At 41.3% G+C, this 26,407-nt stretch overlaps 1 protein-coding gene across 1 annotated transcript in view; it reads right to left on the reverse strand.

Annotated features, from left to right (window-relative positions):
• chl1a (cell adhesion molecule L1-like a) overlaps positions 1-25,085 on the reverse strand; it is a 122,245-nt gene extending 97,160 nt beyond the window's left edge. The window contains exon 1 of the mRNA XM_071371920.1: positions 24,842-25,085. The gene's annotated coding sequence lies outside the window, so the exon portion shown is untranslated. The remainder of the gene's footprint in view (positions 1-24,841) is intronic.
• Positions 25,086-26,407: the final 1,322 nt, after the last annotated feature.

Consider the following 26,407-nt stretch of genomic DNA (forward strand, 5'->3'; position numbering starts at 1 on the left):
GTGCCATTGGAACAGAGGAGTGATGGTTGCTGTTAATGGGCCTCTGTACGCCTATGTAGATATTCCATTAAAAATCAGCCGTTTCCAGCTACAATAGTAATTTACAACATTAACAATGTATACACTGTATTTCTGATCAATTTGATATTCTTTTAAAAATTGACAAAAAATTTGCTTTTCTTTCAAACAAGGACATTTCTAAGTGACCCCAAACTTCTGAACGGTTGTGTGCATGTAGGTAGAGTTATTAAAGTGACTATGCATAGATGACAACAGAGAGTAGCAGTGGTGTAAAGAGGGGGTGAGGGGGCACTGCAAATAGTCTGGGTAGCCATTTGACTGGATGTTCAGGAGTCTTATGGCTTGGGGGTAGAAGCCTCTTGGACCTAGACTTGGCACTCCGGTACCGCTTGCCGTGCGGTAGCAGAGAGAACAGTGGCTGGAGTCTTGACAAATTTTAGGGCCTTCTCTGACACGGCCTGCTATAGAGGTCCTGGATGGCAAGAAGCTTGGCCCCAGTGATGTACTGGGCCGTCGCACTACCCTCTGTAGTGCCTTGCGGTCGGAGGCCGAGCAGTTGCCATTCCAGGCAGTGATGCAACCAGTCAGGATGCTCTCGATGGTGCAGCTGTAGAACCTTTTGAGGATGTGAGGACCCATGCCAAATCGTTTCAGTCTCTGCAGGGGGAATAGGTTTTGTCATGCCCTCTTCACGACTGTCTTGGTGTGCTTGGATCATGTTAGTTTGTTGGTGATGTGGACACCAAGGAACTTGAAGCTCTTAATCCGCTCCACTGCAGCCCCGTCAATGAGAATGGGGGCATGCTCGGTCCTCTTTTTCCTATAGTCCACAATCATCTCCTTTGTCTTGATCACGTTGAGGGAGAGGTTGTTGTCCTGGCATCACACGGCCAGGTCTCTGACCTCCTCCCTATAGGCTGTCTCGTCGTTGATCAGGCCTACCACTGTTGTGTCATCGGCAAATTTAATGATGGTTTTGGAGTCGTGCCTTGCCGTGTAGTCATGAGTGAACAGGGAGTACAGGAGGGGACTGAGCATGCACCCCCGAGGGGACCCTGTGTTGAGGATCAGCGTGGCAGATGTGTTGTTACCTACCCTCACCACCAGGGGGAGGCCCGTCAGGAAGTCCAGGATACAGTTGCAGAGGGAAGTGTTTAGTCCCAGGGACCTTAGCTTATTGATGAGCTTTGAGGGCACTATAGTGTTGAATACTGAGCTGTAGTCAATGAATAGCATTCTCACATAGGTGTTCCTTTTATCCAGGTGGGAAAGGGCAGTGTGGAGTGCAATGGAAATTGCATCATCTGTGGATCTGTTAGGGCGGTATGCAAATTGGAGTGGGTCTAGGATTTCTGGGATGATGGTGTTGATGTGAGCCATCACCAGCCTTTCAAAGCACTTCATGGCTACAGACGTTGATATTTCACTGCTGCTCTTTAATTACTTGTTACTTTTATCTCTTATTCTTGTATGCATTTTTTTTTAATGCATTGTTGGTTAGGGTCTTGTAAGTAGCATTTCACTGTAAGTCTACACCTGTTTTATTCGGCGCTTGTGACTAATAAAATTTGATTTGATGCTCCAGATACTCAACTAGTCTAAAGAAGGCCAGTTTTATTGCGTATTTAATCAGAACAGTTTTCAGCTGTGCTAACATAATTGTAAAAAGGGTTTTCTAATGATCAATTAGCCTTTTAAAATTATAAACTTGGATTAGCTAACACAACGTGCCATTGGAACACAGGAGTGATGGTTTCTGATAATGGGCTTCTGTACGCCTATGTAGATATTCCATTTTTTTTTTTTTATCAGACGTTTCCAGCCACAATAGTCATTTACAACAACATTCAAAATGTCTACACTGCATTTCTGATCAATTTGATGTTATTTTAATGGACTTTTTTTTTTTAAGCTTTTCTTTCAAAAACAAGGACATTTCTAAGTGACCCCAAACTTTTGAACGGTAGTGTATATGGATTAAATAAATGTTTCAAGAAAGACAGAGGGCAACCAGTCTCACATACAGATGTACAGATATCAATCAAAACTATATTTACTCCTGATGAGGGATTGCAACATCGCCCGAAGCCACTATCAATACTTGTAAGACAACAATGATTAAAAAAAGAGTTACTTCAAAGTTTATGTCTTTACTCAATTTCCATTCTAACTCAAACCTTAAGGGAGTTTGCGAACACACTCGTTCGGTTTGCCTAGCTGACTTCGGCTAGCCGCCAGCCGAACTGAAGCATGCTGACGCCTTAAGGCTAGTGTGTGTACCCACACTACCCACCAGTCTCAAATGCCAAGAACAAGCTAGGTCTGGAAGGGGCCACAGCCATACTTAAGCATTTGTTTGATATTCTGTCACGTTTTCCCCTGGCTCCTGAGAACTATGGGATTGCTAACTCTGACCTTCAGTCCTTCACATCACTCGTTGGTTTCACTAACACACTGCTGGTATTCCTAACAATGGGCCTTTTTCCTGGATCTGGAATCTGATTCATATGCTAATGAGGTCAGCCCATGGCTCTCTCTCTCTCCTGTGCTGCAGATATTAGGCCCCCCACTGCACTCAAAGGCCTGCTCAGAGGAATCTGTTCCAGGACTGTGTCCATTTATCCTATTTGTTTGTGGTTATAAAAACTGTAAGAATAACTATAAATCAAAGCGCATGTATTGACTTTGATTAAGTGTGTAGAGTTATTTTTTTGTGCAGTTGACAGGGACCAGGTACAACAAACATTGCACTAGATTTGGTCTACATAGTTAATTGTCATCTGCATTATATTTCAGATATAATAGTTAATTTTATCTGCAATAAAAAAAGATTTGTGCAATCTTTATAATAAAAGAACACTTTTTAAAAAACATTTTTAAAATATAACCTTTATTTAATTAACTAGGCAAGTCAGGTAAGAAGAAATTCCTATATACAACGACGGCCTACACCGGACGATGCTGGGCCAAATGTGCACTGCCCTATCGGACTCCCAAACACGGTCGGATGTGATGCAGCCTGGACTTGAACCAGGGACTGCAGTGACCCCTCTTGCACTGCACTGCAGTCTAAGGCACTACAGTGCCTTAGACTTTACTATTTTCTACATTGTAGAATGATAGTGAAGACATCAAACTATGAAATAACACATTTGGAATCATGTAGTAACCAAAAAAGTGTTAAACAAATCAAAATATATTTTATATTTGAGATTCTTCAAAGTAGCCACCCTTCGCCTTAATGACAGCTTTGCATTCTCTCAACCAGCTTCATGAGGGAGTCACCTGGAATGCAATACAATTAACAAGTGTGCCTTGTTAAAAGTTAATTTGTTTAATGTCTTTCCTTCTTTATGCGTTTGAGCCAATCAATTGTGTTGTGACATGGTAGGGGTGGTATACAGAAGATAGCCCTATTTGGTAAAAGACCAAGTTGCTTCAAGTGCAGTCGCAAAAACCATCAAGGGCTATAATGAAACTGGCTCTCATGAGGACCGCCACAGGAAAGGAAGACCCAAAGTTACCTCTGCTGAAGAGGATAAGTTCATTAGATACCAGCCTCAGAAATTGCAGCCCAAATAAATGCTTCACAGAGTTACATTTACATTTAAGTCATTTAGCAGACGCTCTTATCCAGAGCGACTTACAAATTGGAAAATTCATACACATTCATCCTGGTCCCCCCGTGGGGAATGAACCCACAACCCTGGCGTTGCAAGCGCCATGCTCTACCAACTGAGCCACACGGGACCACGAGTTCAAGTAACAGACACATCTCAACATCAACTGTTCAGAGGAAACTACCTGAATCAGGACTTCAAGATCGAATTGCTGCAAAGAAACCACTACTAAAGGAAACCAATAAGAAAGAGAGATGGTTGCCTCGCTTCGAGTTCTTAGGAAACTATACAGTGTTTCGTTTTTTAATGAATTATTTCTTACATTGTTACTCCAGGAAATCTTAAGTCTTATTATATACAGCCGGGAAGAACTATTGGATATAAGAGCTACATCAACTTACCAACATTACGACCAGGAATACGACATTCTCGAAGAGGATCCTCTGTTCGGACCACCACCCAGGAAAATGGATCTAATTCCAGTAGTCGACCCAAAACAACGACGCCGCAGAAGGGGCAGACGAAGTGGCCACCTGGCCAGGCTCCGTAGACGTGCATATCGCCCACCGCTCCCAAGTATACTACCAGCCAATGTCCAGTCTCATGACAACAAAGTAGACTAAATTCGAGCAAGGGTTGCCTTCCAGAGAGACATCAGAGATTGTAACATTCTCTGTTTCACGGAAACATTGCTCTCTGAGGATATGTTGTCGGAATCGGTCCAGCCACCGGGCTTTTCTCCGTGCATCGTGCCGACAGAGATAAACACCTCTCTGGGAAGAGGAAGGGCGGGGGTGTAAGCTTTATGATTAACAACTCATGGTGTAACCATAACAACATACAGGAAAAATTCTTCTGCTCACCTGATCTAGAATTCCTTACAATCAAATGCCGGCCATTTTACCTACCAAGAGAATTCTCGTCAGTTATAATCACAGCAGTGTACATTCCCTCTCAAGCAGACACCAAGACAGCCATCAAGGAACTTCACTGGACTATATGCAAACTGGAAACCATACTTCCTGAATCTGCATTTATTGTAGCTGGGCATTTTAACAAAGCAAATTTGAGAACAAGGCTACCTAAATTCTACCAGCATATTGATTTAAACGTGTTAACCCTCGCAAGGCTGCTGGCACAGACGGTATCCCTAGCCGCGACCTCAGCGCATGCACAGACCAGCTGGCTGGGGTGCTTACGGAGATATTCAATCGCTCCCTATCCCAGTCTGTTGTCCCCACATGCTTCAAGATAACTACCATTGTTCCTGTACCCAAGAAGGCAAAGATACCTGAACTAAATTACTACTGCCCCGTAGCACTCACTTCTGTCATCATGAAGTGCTTTGAGAGACTAGTCAAGGATCATATCATGTCCACCTTACAGACCACCCTAGACCCAGTTCAGTTTGCATACCGCCCCAACAGGTCCACAGACGACGCAATCGCCATCACACTGCACACTGCCCTATCCCATCTGGACAAAAGGAATACCGATGTAAGAATGCTGTTCATTGACTACAGCTCAGCAGTCAACACCATAGTACCCTCCAAGCTCATCATCAAGCTGGAGGCCCTGGGTCTCAATCTTGCCCTGTGCAAGTGGGTCTTGAACTTTGATGGGCCGCCCCCAGGTGGTGAAGGTAGGAAACAACATCTCCACTTCGCTGACCCTCAACACTGGGGCCCCACAATGGTATGTGCTCAGCCCCCTCCTGTACTCCCTGTTCACCCACGACTGCGTGGCCATGCACGCCTCCAACTCAATCATCAAGTTTGCAAACACAACAGTAGTGGGCTTGATTACCAACAATGACGAGACAGCCTACAGGGAGGAGGTGAGGGCTCTGCGATTGTGGTGTCAGGAAAACAACCTCAAACTCAACGTCAACAAAACAAACAAAGGAGATGATCGTGAACTTCAGGAAACAGCAGAGGGAGCACCCCCCTATCCACATCGAAGGGACAGCAGTGGAGAAGGTGGAAAGTTTTAAGTCGCTCGGTGTACACATCACAGACAAACAGAAATGCTCCACCCACACAGACAGTGGGGTAAAGAAGGCACAACAGCGCTTTAGAAATGTGGCTTGTCACCCAAAACCCTGACAAATTTTTACAGATGCACAATTGAGAGCATCCTGTTGGGCTGTATCACAGCCTGGTACGGGAACTGCACCGCCCTCAACCGCAAGGCTTTCCAGAGGGTGGTGCGGTCTGCACATTCCATCACCAGGCGTAAACTACCTGCCATCCATGACACCTACAACACCCGATGTCACAAGAAGGCCAAAAAGATCATCAAGGACATCAACCATCCAAGCCACTGCCTATTCACACCTCTACCATCCAGAAGGCGAGGTCAGTAAAGGTGCATCAAAGCTGGGACGAAGAGACAGAAGCTGTTTTTCAATCTCAAGGCCATCAGACTGCTAAACAGCAACCACTAACTCAGAGAGGCTGCTGCCTACATTGAGACCCAATCACTGGCCACTTTAATAAATGGATCACTCTTCACTTTATACAATTCCACTCTAAATAATGGCACTTTAATAATGTTTACATATCTTACATTACCCATATATACTGTATTTTATAACATCTATTGCACCTTTAATATGCCGCTCGGCCATCGCTCATCCATATACTTACATGTACATATTCTCATTCACCCCTTTAGATTTGTTAGGTTGCCCCCAGGGGTAGTTGTCCCCAGGGGTAGTTGCCGGTCAACTTACCCCGGGGGTGGTTGCCGTTCAGGCTGTGTAAGGGCTATTTGACCAAGGAGAGTGATGAGTGCTGCATCAAATGACCTGGCCTCCACAATCACCAACCTCGACCCAATTGAGATGGTTTGGGATGAGTTGGACTGCAGAGTGAAGGAAAAGCAGCCAACAAGTGCTCAGTATAGGTGGGAACTCCTTCAAGACTGTTGGAAAAGCATTCTAGGTGAAGATGGTTGAGAGAATGCCAAGAGTATGCATAGCTGTCATCAAGGCAAAGGGTGGCTACTTTGAAGAATCTAAAATCTAAAATATATTTGAACACTTTTTGGGTTACTACATGATTCCATGTGTTATTTCATAGTTTTGATGTCTTCACTATTATTCTACAATGTAGAAAATAGTTAAATAAAGAAAAAACCTTGAATGAGAAGGTGGATTCAAACTTTTGACTGGTACTGTACATGAACTTAAATGACACAAGATAATCCTTTAAAGAGGGTGGGAAGAAGTGAAAATGATTTTTCATATTACCTTAGAACTGTAAAGATACAATCTTGTCAACAACATCTCAAGGTGATGTTGAACGCTGTTCTGTACCAACTCTGTGTTTCAGTGTTTATCTCCATGATCAGAGTCTATTAGGGGTCACGCATTCATTTCTCAATTTTTTCTCTCTTTAGATGGGTTGATAAAAAACTGCAGGCAACAATTTGATTTTACAGCCTGTGGGTGTTGACTCAGGATGGATTTATGACCAGTGTCAGTCCACTAAGTAATAGTTTCAAGAGTTTTCTTTCTATGGGCATGTTGTCACCGGTGCAGAACGAAAGGGAACACGCACCAGCTTTTTGAGATATACCTACAGGAGTTCACTTCCATAATAATTACAATAATAGACAGGGCTCTCTTGTCATGTTTCTCTACTTGGGTTTAGCAACCATTTAAAAAACCTTCAATCGAAAAAATAGAAAATAGTACTGTTTTTCCATTTTGAGACGCTGTAGTCAGTAGACAGACAGACACTTCCTCAAAATAGATAACTCAAGAAATCTGTAATTAATTTAGGTGCTTTTACCAATAAGATCTTAGTCGCGCAATTTTACATCTAACTAAGATGTTTGGTGCAGGATTTCTCAATGAAAAAAATGTACATGAAAACGAATCGTCTCTCGTTGAATAACAACAAAGACTTTATTGAAGAATCCCAGCTGTTGACCAATCACCGACGAAGGGGTGTAGACTTTGGCTAATGACTTCGGCTTGCCTCAAGAAAACATTTTGTGTGCCCGAACAGCTGAAAAAACGTGTTATATTTTCAATGCTTCCTGACTGTCTAGTGCAGCGATTCTCAAAAAATATATACACTACCGTTCAGATGTTTGAGGTCACTTAGAAATGTCCTTGTTTTTGAAAGAAAAGCAATTTTTTTGTCCATTAGAATATCAAATTGATCAGAAATACAGTCTATATATTGTTAATGTTGTAAATGACTATTGTAGGTTTTTCTATTGTGGAATTTTCTACATGTCACGATCGTCGAAATAACATTCGGACCATGGCGCAGCGTGATATGGGTTCCACATCTTTTTATTTGTGAAACGCACAAAACAAGAAAAAAAGCAAACGATACGTGAAGCTATGGAGGGCTCACAGGCAACTACACATAAACAAGATCCCACAAAACACAGTGGGGAAATGACTGCCTAAATATGATCCCCAATCAGAGACAACGATAAACAGCTGCCTCTGATTGGGAACCATACCAGGCCAACATAGAAATAAAACAACTTAGATTACCCACCCTAGTCACACCCCGACCTAACCAAAATAGAGAATAAAAAGGCTCTCTATGGTCAGGGCGTGACAACATAAGCGTACGGAGGCCCATTATCAGCAACCATCACTCCTGTGTTCCAATGGCACGTTGTGTTAGCTATTCCATGTTTATCATTTTAAAAGGCTAATTGATAATTAGAAAAACCTTTTGAAATTATGTTAGCAGAGCTGAAAACTGTTGGTCTGATTAAGGAAGCAATAAAACTGGCCTTCTGTAGACTAGTTGAGTATCCGGAGCATCATCATTTGTGGATTCGATTACAGGCAAAAAATTTAAAGAAACAAAGGTTTATCTTCTGAAACTCGTCAGTCTATTCTTGTTCAGAGAAAAAAAGGCTATTCCATGCAAGAAATTGCCAAGCAACTGAAGATCTCGTACCACGCTGTGTACTACTCCCTTCACAGAACAGTGCAAACTGGCTCTAACCAGAATAGAAAGAGGAGTGGGAGGCCCCGGTGCACAACTGAGCAAGAGGACAAGTACATTAGAGTGTCTAGTTTAAGAAACAGACGCCTCACAAGTCCTCAACTGGCAGCTTCATTAAATAGTACCCGCAAAACACCAGTCTCAATGTCAACAGTGATGAGGCGACTCCAGGATGCTGGCGTTCTAGGCAGAGTTGCAAAGAAAAGGCCATATCTCAGACTGGCCAATAAAAATAAAAGATTAAGATGGGAAAAGAATACAGACACTGGACAGAGGAACTCTGCCTAGAAGACCTCTTCACTGTTGACGTTGGGACTGGTGTTTTGCGGGTACTATTTAATGAAGCTGCCAACATTCTTCATCAAAAACAGGGTAAAAATGTAATTACTGACAATGAAAGAGGTGGGAATGTTGTTCCCTTGGCATATAATTGCTACATTTACTATCAATACAGCATTAAAAATAGTTTTCCAGATTGTATTTTGGCGATTCTTTTTCGAGATGTGAATTTTGGGTCACGACTGAGACAACATGGTTCAATTTGGGTCCCGAGGCAAAACCAGTTGAGAACCACTTGTCTAGTGATTATTAGCGAGCTGGATAGTCAACTCAAATCAAATTGTATTTGTCACAGGCGCCGAAGACAACAGGTGAAATGCTTGCTTACTACAAGCCCTTAACCAACAATGCAGTTAAGAAAAACAAGTGTTAAGAAAGTATTTACTAAATAAACTGTAAAAAAAAAAATCAATAACAACTAAATTACATTTGAATGTAGGTCCATTGATTGTGTACAGTGATTATTAGTGAGCTGGACAGTCAAGAAACTGTATGAATATACTGTACGTCCATTATAATTTCTACATTCTTTTTTGTTTTTGTTTTCTTAAACCAGCCGTAGGCCGGATTGGGCTTGCGGGCCAGATGTTTGATACCCCTGTTCTACAGCATCATACAAGTACTTGGGAGTATGACTAACCCTGATTCAGATGACCATCCTACCCATGCTAGATTACGGAGACATAATTTATAGTTCGGCAGGTAAGGGTGCTCTCGAGCGGCTAGATGTTCTTTACCATTCAGCCATCAGATTTGCCACCGATGCTCCTTATAGGACACATCACTGCACTCTATACTCCTCTGTAAACTGGTCATCTCTGTATACCTATCGCAAGACCCCCTGGTTGATGCTTATTAATAATTATTATTAACTCCCCCCTATCTGAGATATCTACTGCAGCCCTCATCCTCCACATACAACACCCGTTCTGCTAGTCACATTCTGTTAAAGGTCCCCAAAGCACACACATCCCTGGATTGCTCCTCTTTTCAGTTCGCTGCAGCTAGCGACTGGAACGAGCTGCAACAAACACTCAAACTGGACAATTTTATCTCAATCTCTTCATTCAAAGACTCAATCATGGACACTCTTACTGACAGTTGTGGCTGCTTTGTGTGGTGTAGTGTTGTCTCTACCTTCTTGCCCTTTGTGCTGTTGTCTGTGCCCAATAATGTTTGTACTATGTTTTGTGCTGCTACCATGTTGTGTTGCTACCATGTCGTTGTTATGTCATGTGTTGCTGCCTTGCTATGTTTTTGTCTTAGGTCTCTCTTTATGTAGTGTTGTGTTGTCTCTCTTGTTGTGATGTGTGTTTTGTCCTATATTTATTTCCCAGGCCCCCATCCCCACAGAAGGCCTGTTGCCTTTTGGTAGGCCGTAATTGTAAATAAGAATGTGTTCTTAACTGACTTGCCTAGTTAAATATAGGTTAAATAAAGAAATAAAAAATACAAGATTAAAGGCATTTATAGTGCATCTCTGGTGAAATTTATAAAGCTATGATTCAGGCAATTTGTGGCATACTGTATGTGCACTGGGGTTTTTGGGTTCACACAACTAAAGATTAACGTCCATAACTTAGTCCCATCTCTCTATATAATATACTATATAAGCCAATTTGAAAAAAATATAAACCTACTTTCTGTTCAAGCAAATTAGGGTTGAGTGCAAGGCATGGACCTGCTTCTGCTCATCCACAGCAGCCAACCTAGCAGCCTGGAAACATGTACGGACATGGCATCAATGTGTTATCCCCCTCTTTCTTCCTTCTGCACTTATCATTGTGTTTTTCTACGTGTGTGCGATATAAACGGTCTGTTAATATATTTTTTTGAAACGAGACTATCTGGTTTTTCCTCAACGAACTCCAGTTACAACAAGAGAAAATCAGGCAGGGGGGAGGGGGCACAAGTGGAGATTTTGTTTACTCCATGACTGCTGAGACACACTGTCAACAGGGAGTACAGTTCTACCATGGAACGAGGAGATGAGGGATGGATGTCTATAAAAAGGAGGACCTAACAGTGAATGCACTGTTTAAAAGCAAGAGCTCAGCTGAATGAATTGAAGTGCATTTCAAGTGCAAGCTAACCATGTTACTCACTAGCGAGGAGGAATTCAGGCCATTGTCTATTGAGCGGGTGCCCGCGCCCCTTGAAAGGCAACAATGGTGTTTCAGAGGGGAGGAGTGGGTGGTTTGGACAGTACAGGCGTGGGTGTCCTCGAACCCGGAACTTCCAGTTCCTCTCCCTCCCCAGGTGGTCTCGGTCCAGAGAGACTATGGTCGTCTCTATCTCTATTCAACTGGGTTCAGAGTTATTTGTGGTGCCTGCATAAGGTGCTTATTACACTACTAATCAGTGGATGGTTGGAGCGGTCAAGACCTTTGACCTGGCTCTCTAGGAGGTGACAGGACTGCCAGGCAGGAGTCCAGAAACCATAGTGACAGGAATACAGCGGTCCAAGCCACTGGCCAGAGATGTTGGCTGGGACATTCAAATTTAGAGAGAGTGTCACTGAATTCCAAGTCCACTGTTGATACAGTCCCAAAATGTATGCATGTCAGCAATAATATTCAAGATACAGGTGCATCATATGATGCAAAAGGCTTCATGACGTGGCATCCTACACTTTGCTTCTTGAAAACGTGATTGCTGAGAATCAGGCTGTCAAATAAAATACACCCACCTCCCCAACATAAAAATATTTTCACATGACCTTACCCTTGCACACCCTCCCCCTCATAGAATTAACTCAAAATAATGTTTAAGGCCACAAATAACAATAACTGTAATGACCCGGTGTGGTTGACAAAGTCATCCGCAGAGAGGGAGGAGGGAAGGGAGGAGAAGAAGGAGGAGGGAAGGGAAGTCTACTTGCATAGACTTTTTAAAATCATCTAAAAAAATTATACCATGATTTTCATTATGTCTGCTTCATTTACTTATAATGGGAAAGGGGAAAGGGGGGATACCTAGTCAGTTGTACAACTGAATGTCTTCAACTGAAATGTGTCTTCCGCAATTAACGCAACCCCTCTGAATCAGAGAGGTGAGGGGGGCTGCCTTAAATCGACATCCACGTCTTCAGCGCCTGGGGAACAGTGGTTTAACTGCCTTGCTCAGGGGCAGAACGACAGATTTTTACATTGTCAGCTCGGGGATTCGATCCAGTTTAGGCCTAGTTAAATGAGGACTGATATCAAATATTAACAAAATAAAGGCCTGTTTGGTGGAGTGCTGCCGTTCTCCCCCGACAAGAGCCTTGTTGGTTCCAAAAGTCTTCCATTTAAGAATGATGGAGGCCATGGTGTTCTTGGGGAACTTCAATGCTGCAGACATTTTTTGGTACCCTTCCCCAGATCTGTGCCACGACACAATCTTGTCTCGGAGCTCTAAGGACAATTCCTTCAACCTCATGGCTTGGTTTTTGCTCTGACATGCACTGTCAACTGTGGGATCTTACATAGACAGGTGTGTGCCTTTCCAAATCATGTCCAATCAATTGGATTTACCACAGGTGGAATCCAATCAAGTTGTAGAAACATCTCAAAGATGATCAATGGAAAAAGGATTCTTTGTCTTTTTTTTTTTTTTTACATTTGCAAACATTTCAAAAACCTGTTTTCGCTTTGTCATTATGGGGTATTGTGTGTAGATTGATGAGGATTTTATTTTTATCCATTTAAAAATAAGGCTGTAAGGTAACAACAAAATGTGAAAAAGCCAAGGGGTCTGAATACTTTCCAAATGCACTCTCTGGGAAAGCAATCATTTTTGCATTGATCATGTTCTTGTTTTTCTCAAACATTAAGTCCTTTTGTGATGACTGCTCACACCAAAAGTGAGAGATTTATTGTGACCTAGGCCAGTGCATAATCTAAATTTTCTGCACCCAATTCTACAAGTAGGATAATGTCAAACACAATAGCAGAGGTGGATAAAGATGGTGGCCCCAATGCACTCTACACAAATTCCTTGTATTTTACAAAAATATAAACGCAACAAGCTAAAAATTATGAATTTACTGAGTTACAGTTCATATAATGAAATCAGTCAATTGAAATAAAATAAATATTATGGATTTCACATGACTGGGCAGGGTGTAGCCATGGGTGGGCATAGGCTGACCCACTTGGGAGCCAGGCCCACCCACTGGGGAGCCAGAAACAGCCAATCAGAGTTTTTCCCCACAAAGGGGCTTAATTACAAAACAGAAATACTTCTCAGTTTCATCAGCTGTCCGGGTGGCTGTTCTCAGACGATCTCGCAGGTGAAGAAGCCGGATGTGCAGGTCCTAGGCTGGCGTGGTTACACGTGGTCTGCTGTTTTGAGGGCGGGTGGACGTACAGCAAAATTCTCTAAAACTACGTTGGAGGCAGCTTATGGTAGAGAAATTAACATTCAATTCTCTGGAAACAGCTCTGGTGGACATTCCTGCAGTCAGCATGCCAGTTGCACTCTCCCTCAACTTGAGACATGTGGCATTGTATTGTGTGACAACTGCACATTTTAGAGTGGCATTTTATTGTCCCCAGCACAAGGTGCACCTGTGTGATGATTCTGTTTAATCATCTTCTTGATATGCCACACCTGTCAGGTGAGTGGATTATCTTGGCAAAGGACAACTGCAAACTAACAGATAAGTAAACAAATTTGTGCACAATTTGAGAGAAATAACCTTTTTGTGCATATGGAAAAATTCTGTGATCTTTTATTTCAGCTCATGAAACACTTTACATGTTCTGTTTATATTTTTCTTCAGTGTACATTGCTCTCCGTTACTTTTTTTTGTATAGTCATTAGCTGTATGGTCATTAGCAGATTATACATTATACAAATTTTAGCTTCAAGACAATTAGATTGTGCTTATTTATTGGCCCATGGAACCGTATCGCTCGCCGTAGTTTAAAAACGTAGTGGTGCTAAAACAATGATGTCATATCTGAATTCTGACATCTTCATGCACGTTCACATTTATTTGGAATCACATTTCTTCAGGAATAAATAAATGTCGTCAAAATAGTCCAGCTAGGATATTAGTTTATTCGGGATGTTTTTCAGCGGCAGGGACTGGGAGACTGAAACGGTTGGCATAATTTAAACCCAGACATTAGGCTCTGGGAAACCCCCACCCCCCTGAAATAGTAGGGGTGAAGCAAGGTTATTTGCAATCTAGATAGTTCCATTTTACGAGTAAATTGGATTATTCTGGCTTTTTGGTATTTAGACGCTATCCTTTCAGCAGAAAACATCTTAAGGCTTGACACAGCCTGCCCTGCAGGTTGTTTCCACTGTAGTGTTGATTATCTTGGACTGGCACGAGGCTTTTACCCCCCCTCCCCGTGCTACATTGATAAGTGGTTCAGGAATACCTCTCTGCCTGATAAAGCTCTTATAGAGCACTGTGCTGTTCCTAATGGATAACAACAAAGGATGTTCATACAGGCTGTGACATTGACAGCATATCACCGTTTGCGGCTTTGTGTCACCATCACACCACATGTAAGCATTCTTTCAAGCATTTCTCCTGAAATGCATTTGACTCATGCAGTCCTAGTATAATGATTGGGGTATTGGAATGGCACATTATGGAATACCTCCGCCACTTTGCCATACCTACAAAGTCAGGTATTGGCTAGGTTCTAAACCCTTCCCAGCAGGGTTCAATTAGACAATTACAGTATGTGGGGTAGCTAAGGGGTAATTAGCTGTTCTAGCTATCTAGCAGGCTGAGTGGAAGGGTGGGGACAAAGATTGCATGGCATGTGGCTACAGAGTAGGGCTGGGCGATATGGCCTAAAAATCATATCAACTTTTTTTTTTTTATATATATATATTTTTTTTACTTATGGGTGAATCACGATATATACTGTATCTCAATTTTAACGTTTTCTCTAAATAAGTTTTTTTTGCGCAATTAACAGTCAATACACTGCATTTCAAACAATCAGGAAAATCTAATGAATTCAGGGTAAAATGATATACACTGAACAAAAATATAAATGCAACATGCAACAATTTCAAAGATTTTACTGAGTTGCAGTTCATAAGGAAATCAGTCAATTGAAATCAATTCATTAGGCCCTAATCTATGGATTTCACATGACTTGGCAGGGGCGCAGAGATGTGTGCCAGGCCCACCCACTGACAAATTCTCAAAAAACAACGTTGAAGGCGGCTTATGGTAGAGAACAGAACATTCAATTATCTGCCAACAGCTACAGTATGGTGGAGATTCCTGAAGTCAGTATGCCAATTGCATGCGCCCTCAAAACTTGAGACGTGTGGCATTGTGTCAAGTGACAAAACTGCACATTTTTGAGTGGCTTTTTATTGTCCCCAGCACAAGGTGCACCTGTGTAACGATCATGCTGTTAAATCAGCTTCTTGATATGCCACACCTGTCAGGTGGATGGATTATCTTGGCATATAAAAAATGCTCACTAACAGGGAGGTAAAAAAAAAAGCACAAAATTTGAAAGAAATAAGCTTTTTGTGCGTATGGAACATTTCTGGGATCTTTTATATAAAGAAGAAACCCACACACTGCTCGATGGTATCACTATTTAATAAGCTTTAAGTATTGGCCTCAAGGCCTTTGTCAGAGCTTTTGTGAGTTTTTTTTTAATTAGCACCCTTATGTAGACATAGCTCCACACACTTGCGTTCCATGCATCGAATGGGATTGAAGTCAAGGGAAAATAAGTAAGTGTTACCAAATATAACAAACCTAAAACACAACAAGGCAATTATCCAGGCAGACCAGTGGTTGCAGGAATAGACTCAATGCTAGAGCCATTGTTAAACTTCGTAGACTCTTTTATTAAATCTCATGTTTGCCATCATATGTGAAAGACTCTATAGACTTCATAAACAAGATCTCACTAATAATGGGATTAACAGAAGAATGTATTTTGGTCACATTAGATGTCGAGAGTCTATATAACAGCATTCCCCATTCGAGGGGGGGGCGGGTGGCTGGAAGCCCTAGCTCACTATTTGAGAGACCGAGATACTAACAAGTCTCCACCAACAAACTGTATTCTAGAGCTGGCTGAATATGTTTTGACGTATAACTATTTCAGATTTGATGATGACTACTACCTCCAAACGAATGGAACATCGATGAGCTCCACATTTGCGCCGAGCTATGCTAACCTTTATGTGGGTCTTTTTGAAGAATGTTTTGTTGACAATGAAAACGAAAATCAATTTTGAATAAAGTCCTGAAGTGGTATTGATATTTTGACAACATTTTTTGCATATGGGGAGGAACGGGAGAAGAGCTGTCAGACTTTATGGCATTACTCAATGACATTGACCTCAATCTCATATTCACTATTGAATGTTACACTAAATGTGTTCATTACCTCTATATGTGGATTGAGAAATCAAATGGAACCCTGTTAACAACACTGTATAGAAAAGAAATGGACAGAAATACTCTATTACAGTGGGACAGCTTCCACCCTGAGGCATAAAAAAATAGGACTTCCAAGAAGCCAGTTTTTCAGACTGCGGCGTATGTCACTCCACAGAGGACTTTCTAGAAAAAGCAGCGGCGATGCACAATAGGTTTCTAAGAAGAGGCTACTCTCCAAAATGTGTGGATGAAGCTCTTGATTTGGCATTGGACAAAACATGAGACAAACTGCTACAAAGAAGACCCACTAGAGCTAAAGATCACTCTAATGTTCACCACCACATACAGTACCGGACAAAAGTTTGGACAACCCTAACATTTCAAGGGCTTTTCTCTATTTTTACTATTTTCTACTTGTAGAATAATAGTGAAGACATCAAAACTATAAAATAACACATATGGAATCATGTCGTAACCACAAAAAGTGTAAAACAATTCAAAATATATTTTCTATTTTAGATTCTTCCAAGTAGCTACCCTTTGCCTTGATGACAGCTTTGCACACATTGGCATTCTCATGAAGCTGGTTGATTGGAATGCTTTTCCAACAGTCTTGAAAGAGTTACCACATATGTTGAGCACTTGTTGGCTGCTTTTCCTTCACTCTGCGGTCCAACTCATCCCAAACCATCTCAAATGGATTGAGGTCGGGTGATTGTGGAGGCCAGATCATCTGATGCAGTACTCCATCACTCTCCTTCATGGTCAAATAGCCCTTACACAGCCTGGAGGTGTGTTGGGTCATTGTCCTGTTGAAAACAAATTATAGTCCCACTAAGCCCAAACCAGATGGGATGGCGTATCGCTGTAGAATGCTGGGGTAGCCATGCTGGTTAAGTGTGCCTTGAATTCAAAATAAATCACTGACAGTGTCACCAGCAAAGCAACTCCACATCATCACACCTCCTCGTCCATGCTTCACGGTCAGTGAAGCACGCATGCGGAGATCATCCGTTCACCTACTCGGCGTCTCACAAAGACACGGCGGTTGGAACCAAAATTCTCAAATTTGGACTCATCAAAATAATTAAAACCTTAGTGTAACAACAGTTTTAGTAAGTAATACTGAAGTCGTGCACAATTATCAGTTTCTATTTAACTTTATGTCACCCATTCATTGTCAGTTAGAGACACAGTACGACCCAAAAGCATAATCAGTGCTCTAACTCCCCCTTCCGCTGGTCTGGAGCAATGAAGTGGTGACGCAGGGTGCCGTACTAAACCACAAATGACCTCTAAATCCCGTGGCGTAAGCTCACAATTTTTAAAGGAGGAACCACTGTACCCCATGAAGCCGGTTGAGAGAATGCCAAGAGTGTGCAAAGCTGTCATCAAGACAAAGGTATTTTGAAGAATCTAAAATAGAAAATATATTTGGTTAGTTTAACACTTTTTTGGTTACTACATGATTCCATGTGTGTTATTTCATAGTTTTGATATATTCACTATTATTCAACAATGTAGAAAATAGTCAAAATAAAGAAAAACCCTGGAATGAATAGGTGTCCAAATTTTTGACTCGTACTGTATACTTTGAACTCGCGCAAAGTGGGAGATGCTGTCAAGAAACACTGCCATGTTATATCATCGGACCCAGCTTTGCCAGCTGAATTTAAGAATCCACCACTTATTGTATATAGGAGAGGTCGCAATTTACGCAATAAATTGGTCCATGCCAACTGCCAGCCACAAAAGAAAATCAGCCAGGCTCCTTTACGCCCTCTTCCGCATGGTAGCTATAGATGCAGAGGTTGCGCACAGTGCAACAATATGATGAAGTGTGAATATTTCGGCCACCCACATGAGGAAAACAGTTCCAAATAAATCACATTATTACGTGCTCCACCACCCATGTTATCTAAATTATTAAATGTCCATGTGGACTGTGATATGTAGGTAAAACCTCTCGTTTTCTCAAGCAGATAATTAACTAACAAATGTTCAATCAGGAGAAATGACAGGGATTATCCAGTCGCAGTACATTTTAATGACCATTTCTACCTTTAGATTTTGTGACACAGAGAAAGTTAAGATATCAGACAGGGGAGGTGATATAAATAATACTTTGAGCAAAAGAGAATGTTTTGGGATTTTCACCCTCCAGATATTATTTCCTAAAGGTCTTAATGATGAAATGCCTATGTATGTTATGTTGTAAATGTGAAAATTAATTAATGCCCCCATTTCAGATTACTCTTGACGTTTTTCTTGCGCTGTACCCAATGATTTATGAAAACTTGCTTGGTTGGTCGATGTCCTCATTGTGGTTTTACAGGTGTGTTTAATACGTTTTATGTACACACTTTATTAGAATATTTATGAAATGCACATTGTTCTATTTGGTAACATTTATTTCCCTCGACTGCATAAGAGTGCAACTTTATTTTTTTACTCACAAAAGCTCTGACGAAGGCCTTGAGGCCGATACGTAATGCTTATTAAAGAGCAGTGATACTATCAAGAGCAGTGTGTTGGTTTCTTCTTTTTTCTCATCTTATTCAACTGTCACCATGCACCTGCAACAAAGATATCTCAGCTGTGCGAGTGCCTTTTTACTAATAAATATGTTGAAATGGAACCAAATTATCGGTTCCTGTCTCAGTCCTTTTTAAATAGGTTATATGGTCTACTACGGTATAGGTTGAATGTGATAGTCTGCCTATAACGAGCCTGAGTAAGCCTATAACTCCAAATTGGAAATAGTTAATGCAATGCATTTCTGTTGAATATGGAAAAATCCACCCGCACTCAGCCCTGCCTCACCTACACAGCCAATCAGGAGCCGCTAGTGCGTTGCGGCCATTTCATGCTGCATACTAAACAGTACATGCTAAATAGTATGCAACGATGAGTAAATGGTATGCAGTTAAAGTCATAATGCGCTAGTACTGTATGGGTATTTGGACACAGCTAATGTGATCTTTCTCATGACAGATAACTGGTTCTTCATATCCACCTTTCTGACTAATCTTTTTTTGGGGTACTGGGGGAAAAGGCTGAACTTCTCTAGATTGCTTTTGTGTAGGGATAACTACTGTATGCTTTGTTTGTGAAGGTAGTTTAATGCGTCAACACAAACTCATCTGCAAGGATGAGTAAGATCCTCCTTGGTACATCAGACCGATGTCCATGTGGACTGTGATATTATTAAATGTTCCCAAGTGGGCTTTTCTTCAAATGCTTTCATTCGAAGTCCACAGGTGTTTCTCAAAAAGCATACTACCATGCTCCAAGCACGCAAATTGGAGCACAGAGGGTCGGAGTATGAGTCTAAATCAAAGTATGCAAAACGGAGCACGGAGGGCACTTTTCGAATGCGTACTCCGTTTGTACATATTGTGAAGCATGCGTCGATGTAAGCTTCAATGGAAAGTATGCACAGAAATATGACACACATGTAAAAAGATTTATGCAATATTTCTTGAAATCAATGGAAGCCACTATTTGAGCTGAAGCGAGAGAAAATAAAACACCAACTTCGGAATGAAATGTTACCCATTCACATCTCATATGTTGCCTAACTACAATATTTGATCATGATACATGCTGTGTTAATTTTGGCATGTTTACCTGCTTACAATAACCACTAGTGTGCGTAGATTGCAAGTCCAAGTCAATAGGGCTAACTGGCTAGTTACTACTGTTAGCTAGCCAGATAGCCACGAAGAATAGTTAGCTAGCTACCCGCGAAGAATTGTCACATAACATTCGTTTTAGGTCATTTTTGCCTGTTAAACTGTCTGGTTAGCTAGATTATTACAATTCACATATAGCTAGCTGATAGTTATGAAATAAATCATTTGCTTTGTGTAAATCATATCTATTGCCATTAGCCTGGCTGGAAGAATGTTCAATGAATGAGTAAGTTCATAGTATGTCAATAGGGCTAACTGGCTAGCTAGCCATGAAGAATGGGTAGCTAGCTACCCACGAAAATGTTACATCTACCTTAAATACCATTAGTTGTAGGTCATTTTTGCCTGTTTAACTAGCTGGCTAGCTAGATTATAACGATTCACATATACAGTGGCTTGCCAAAGTATTTACCCCCCTTGACATTTTTCCTATTTTCTTGCCTTACAACCTGAAATTAAAATAGATTTGGGGGGTTTTGTATCATTTGATTTACACAACATGCCTACAACTTTGAAGATGCAAAATATTTTTTTATGTGAACCTTGAGGGTGCATAACTATTCACCCCCCACCAAGTCAATACTTTGTAGAGCCACCTTTTGCAGCAATTACAGCTGCAACTCTCTTGGGGTATGTCTCTATAAGCTTGGCACATCTAGCCACTGGGATTTTTGGCCATTCTTCAAGGCAAAACTGCCCCAGCTCCATCAAGTTGGATGGGTTCCACTGGTGTACAGCAATCTTTAAGTCATACCACAGATTCTCAATTGGATTGAGGTCTGGGCTTTGACTAGGCCATTCCAAGACATTTAAATGTTTCTCCTTAAACCACTCGAGTGTTGCTTTAGCAGTATGCTTTGGCTCATTGTCCTGCTGGAAGGTGAACCTCCGTCCCAGTCTCAAATCTCTGAAAGGCTGAAACAGGTTTCCCTCAAGAATGTCCCTGTATTTAGCACCATCATTCCTTCAATTCTGACCAGTTTCCCAGTCCCTGCCAATGAAAAACATCCCCACAGCATGATGCTGCCACCACCATGCTTCACTGTGGGGATGGTGTTCTCAGGGTGATGAGAGATGTTGGGTTTGCTCCAGACATAGTGTTTCTTGATGGCCAAAAAGCTCAATTTTAGTCTCATCTGACCAGAGTACCCCTTCTTCCATATGTTTGGGGAGTCTCCCACATGCCTTTTGGCAAACACCAAACGTGTTATTTTTTTCCTTTAAGCAATGGCTTTTTTCTGGCCACTCTTCCGTAAGGCCCAGCTCTGTGGAGTGTACAGTTTAAAGTGGTCCTATGGACAGATACTCCAATCTCCGCTGTGGAGCTTTGCAGCTCCTTCAGGGTTATCTTTGGTCTCTTTGTTGCCTCTCTGATTAATGCCCTCCTTGCCTGTTCTGTGAGTGTTGGTGGGCGACCCTCTCTTGGCAGGTTTGTTGTTGTGCCATATTCTTTCCATTTTTTAATAATGGATTTAATGGTGCTCCGTGGGATGTTCAAAGTTTCTGATATTTTTTTATAACCCAACCCTGATCTGTTCTCCACAACTTTGTTCCTGACCTGTTTGGAGAGCTCCTTGGTCTTCATGGTGCTGCTTGCTTGGTGGTGCCCCTTGCTTAGTGGTGTTGCAGACTCTGGGGTCTTTCAGAACAGGTGTGTATATACACTGAGATCATGTGACAGATCATGTGACACCTAGATTGCACACAGGTGGAGTTTATTTAACTAATTATGTGACTTCTGAAGGTAATTGGTTGCACCAGATCTTATTTAGGGGCTTCATAGCAAAGAGGGTGAATACATATGCACGCACCACTTTTCCTTTTTTTATTTTTTTGAAACAAGTTATTTTTTTCATTTCACTTCACCAATTTCGACTAATTTGTGTAAGACCATTACATGAAATCCAAATAAAAATCCATTTAAATGACAGGTTGTAATGCAACAAAATAGGAAAAACGCCAAGGGGGTTGAATACTTTTGCAAGGCACTGTAGCTAGCTGATAATTATGAAGTAAAACGTTTGCTTTGTGTATATCTTGTTTCGGTTCAGTGAATGGGGAGGTGCAGCATGACATAATACAGTAGGGGGAGCGTGAGCACTTCTCAAATGTAATGTTTTATGTGTTCTCCACACTCTCGTCCTCAAGAAAACGTCCTCGGAGAATGCACTTGGAGCATGAGTATGGAGCACGGTAGTAGGCATATTGAGAACCACCCCATCATTTTTTGTTAGTGTTTATGCAACTTTCCCTTGTTTCAGAGTGATTTGAGCGACAACAACAAACCTGGGACACAAGATCCCAGACAAGCCCCCATTTTGTTACATTCCCCAATAAGAAACCAAAAAAACTTTGCTCCACAGAAAAAGGTAACTAACAAATGAGCCACTGACAACCGAAATGAAACAGGTGGGGTTTTAAAATGGGTTCTGAAAGGCATCCATGGAGGGCCTACTGAGTGTTCACCAAGAAACTCCAGTTGGGTCTTAAAATATGCCCATCATGGACACTAACTGGATTTCTCTGATATCAAACCAACTAAAAGAAGAAGAAAAACCACACCAACTTAGGATAGGTAGTGAAACCAAAATTGGGGAAACAAATAAGGTAAAGGCTCTGTTAAACAACCTTAAACAGAGGTGTCACTCTTCCAACATCTCTTTTTCCAACTGAAGCAATGGGCCAGTGGACCCTACATATTAGCTGTGCTAGCACAGGTGCAACGCATCCTGACCAACAAGGATGATTCCAATCAGTACGCCACACCCAAAGAGAAACAACTGCAAAAAATGCAATCAAGAGAAAAAACAAAGTCTCTAACAGTGTTTGTGTGCAGCTTTCTGTGTTTGCTGTGAATGAATGACAAGGAAAGGAGCTGCGAGAGCATGCCAAAGTGTGAACTATGATAGAAGTTTTCAGGACAGGACTGGATGAAAATGAATTCCTATGTAGCAGTTTGGTGTGCTGTGCTGTAAATGTATTCATTGAACGCTGGCTCCAACATCACAGCACAGCGGGGAGTTTGAGTATCCCTGGATTCCCCAATTTCCCCAAAGCAGTCAAGTTGGGTCACAATGAAAGAGGCTCGAAACATTTCCCTGTATAAAGCTGCAGTGGACTGAATAGCCAAGCTTCAGAGGACCGACCGTGGCCAATGCCCTGGGAAACCTCCTCTTATTCTCCTTCAGTTGAAGGAGATATAGAGAGAACACTCACAGCTTGAACACAGGCCAGTGGAGGTTCCTCAGAGGTGGAAGGGGAGGACCATCCTACTCAGTGAATTTCATGAAAATAAAAATATAGTAAAACATTTTTTTTTAAGTTATCCTTTTTAGATTAAACTATACTAAATATATTCACGTCACCAAATAACTGATTTAAAACACACTGTTTTGCAATGAAGGTCTACAGTAGCCTCAACAGCACTCTCTGGGGTAGCACCATTGTGTAAACGGAGGACAGCTTTTTTTCCGTCCTCCTCTGGGTACATTGGCTTCAATACAAAAACCTAGGAGGCTCATGGTTCTCACCCCCTTCCATAGACTTACACAGTAATTATGACAACTTCCGGAGGATGTCCTCCAACCTAAATAAAATGTGGTGAGTAGTTGACAAAGAGAGAGAACGACAATAGTTGAACAGTTTTTAACAAATGAAGGAATGCTATTTATGTTACCTAACTGGCTATTGCTATCCAACACTGGAACTCTTCCAAGTCAAGGTAAGCTATTGGTATTATACATTTATTGCCACCGGGGCCCGCCAGTGTAACTGCTAAACTGCTTGCTGTACACTGTACTGCACGATTGTAGCGGGTTTACTAACGCATTAGTTCTAGTAGCTATGTTGACTATGACGTTAGCTAATATGATGACATTGACAATTATATAGGCTGTCTGTAGCGGTTAGTGGTTATGTGGTATGAAGGTCTTTTCGCCTTGTCATAGACTGCTGCTGTGTTGTGCACTGAAGTCCACAAGTGAAGATGAGAGGAGGAGAGCGCATAGATGCGAGAAGGAATTATACAATGAGCAAAGTGATAACGCTGTTTGTATCAGGCTACTATGAAAGTGAACTGTGTGTGCGGGGTGATCAGGGGTGTAAGCAAACAGAATGAAATGGGGATAAACCTACCTGAATTTGTCCAATAGAAACTCTTGTTTGCAACTGTTTGGATTAATAATTACACCCTAGACCAGCTAGATGCAGGCAAGAGTGTGCAAGGTGGTATTTAATTTTGAGTATCATGTAGTGCCTTAAACATATTGATGTTACATTGAGCTGGATGAATGGAATATCATCCAACAAAACTGGTAATTTAAACACATAGTGCTATGAAGAGGGACAAAAGAGAAAGAGTAGAAGAAGCCTTTAGGGGAGAACTTGCGCAAGAATGTATCAGTCCAAGTTAAATGTGACACATTACATGTAAAAACCTGCCCAGAAAAAACAAACATAAAAGTCAACCGACAACGGCTGTAAATCAGGATGGTTTCATACTTTGATTACAGTCACACGTGAGGACAGGCATGGGCAAAAGGAACTGTGCATTTTACATGACAAATTTACACGTATCGTTATAATGCACGATCAACAGCAATATAGGTGTTGTTCGAACATATTCATTCTACACCATGTTCAGAAAAAATAAAATAAAATACAACATCCGAAGAGTTCTGTGAATGTGAAACTCGCATACAACACTCAGTCTGTGCGAAAAGTCATATGCAGTATGACGACCGCATTACGTATAATCTAGACTTTAAAATAATCTAGACATTACAATATAGACCATGTATGTTAAATAATACTTACCTTCGTAGTAAAATAAAGTAAATCCAACGTAATGATGATTTGCATGTGGTGCTTCAATCAACTTTGGATAATAGCGAGCTCGCGCTCCCCCAGAGTTTAGCCTATAAATCACTTTGCCGGTTGTCAAGAGAATGACCCAAACGTTTGCATAATTTATACATCGGAAACAAATGAATACAACTCCTTGTCATGCAAACTGTCGAGAAAAACGGCGGTAATTGCGTTCAGCTTTTGGTTAGACAGAGCGATATACAGAATCATCACAGGTGAGGCCACCGTTGGTACCCACGTGATTAAATAATATACTGGTAAATATAAACTAATATTTAATGTATGTAGCTGGCAATACATTTCCCCCACCGCTGTGCAATGTGCATGCGCACGGGGTGTTGAAAGCAATTTAGAAGCTTTCATTCAATTCCCAAAATCACATTGATTTCTGCCAAATTTAATAGAATAGGTTAAATGAACCAAACCCCACTTTTTATCATACCAATCAAAAAAAGCACTTCAGTGTGATGAGTAACCTTGTCCTTGCCTGAGACATAAAACATTTTGCTTGCTTCCTAAGCTAGTGCCTAGGCTTTAGCTCAGCATGCTAATACAGTCTTGTGGTGTGCTGGAGACCAGGTCCAAACCCTGGTTGATCACACATGGCATACTGCATATTCAATAAAATAGATCTAACCGTCATTATAAATTCCAATTACATGTGTTATTGGCGATTATAGAGGACAATCATTGTTCAGTCATGCATGCTATTGCCCTCTCCACATATCTAAAGACATTTCACATACTGGCTGGACATTTCTTTTCTTCATCTAATCTCAACAAATACTGCAGTAACTTCAAATTCACAGAGGATAATTGGAGGATGGCATTTGACAAAGGACACGCTTCTTACCAGATGATTGAGGTGGCACACGTTCTATGACAAATTATTTTACTTTGAATTGCAGAGATTAAGTCCATGGACAGCAGACTAGTTTTTTAGGCTCCCACATTTTCAATCTCAATAGAATACAGTTTATTTTATGAATTGTGTCAATGACAGATAACTTTGTTTAATTCACAGGATTAAGCTCACTCAGAGCACAGAGAATGAAGAGATATTGTAAATATTACACAGATGTCACAGCTCTCTTTACCTAAGTTATAGCGACGTTATAGCGACGTTATAGCCCTCCTATGTCAAATATATAATATGACTGATGAGAGAGACTTACTACCCAACTTAATGTAGTGTTAGTCACATTCAATTAAACCGTTTTTACCACTCAGTACAGAATTAAAATCAACCCATGAAATCATCAAAATGGACCACCATGAACACCGGGCTTTAGAACTTTAAAGATTATTTGGTGCATTATCAATAGTAAATAGTAATTTTTCTTAGCAAGGATGGGAATCTACTACTCATTTGTGTTTGTTTGTTTAAAAAAAAGTTTTATTGTTGAGGGACAGTGTCGTGCATATACGTGTATTTACCTGGAGTGATTGAGGGTGGCGCTATTACTAATTACTAGATGAGATTATCTGTACTTGAACTTGACCCATGTCCTCAGA

This window comes from Salvelinus alpinus, chromosome 28 (genome assembly GCF_045679555.1).
Source record: "Salvelinus alpinus chromosome 28, SLU_Salpinus.1, whole genome shotgun sequence".
Taxonomy (NCBI): Eukaryota; Metazoa; Chordata; class Actinopteri; order Salmoniformes; family Salmonidae; genus Salvelinus; species Salvelinus alpinus.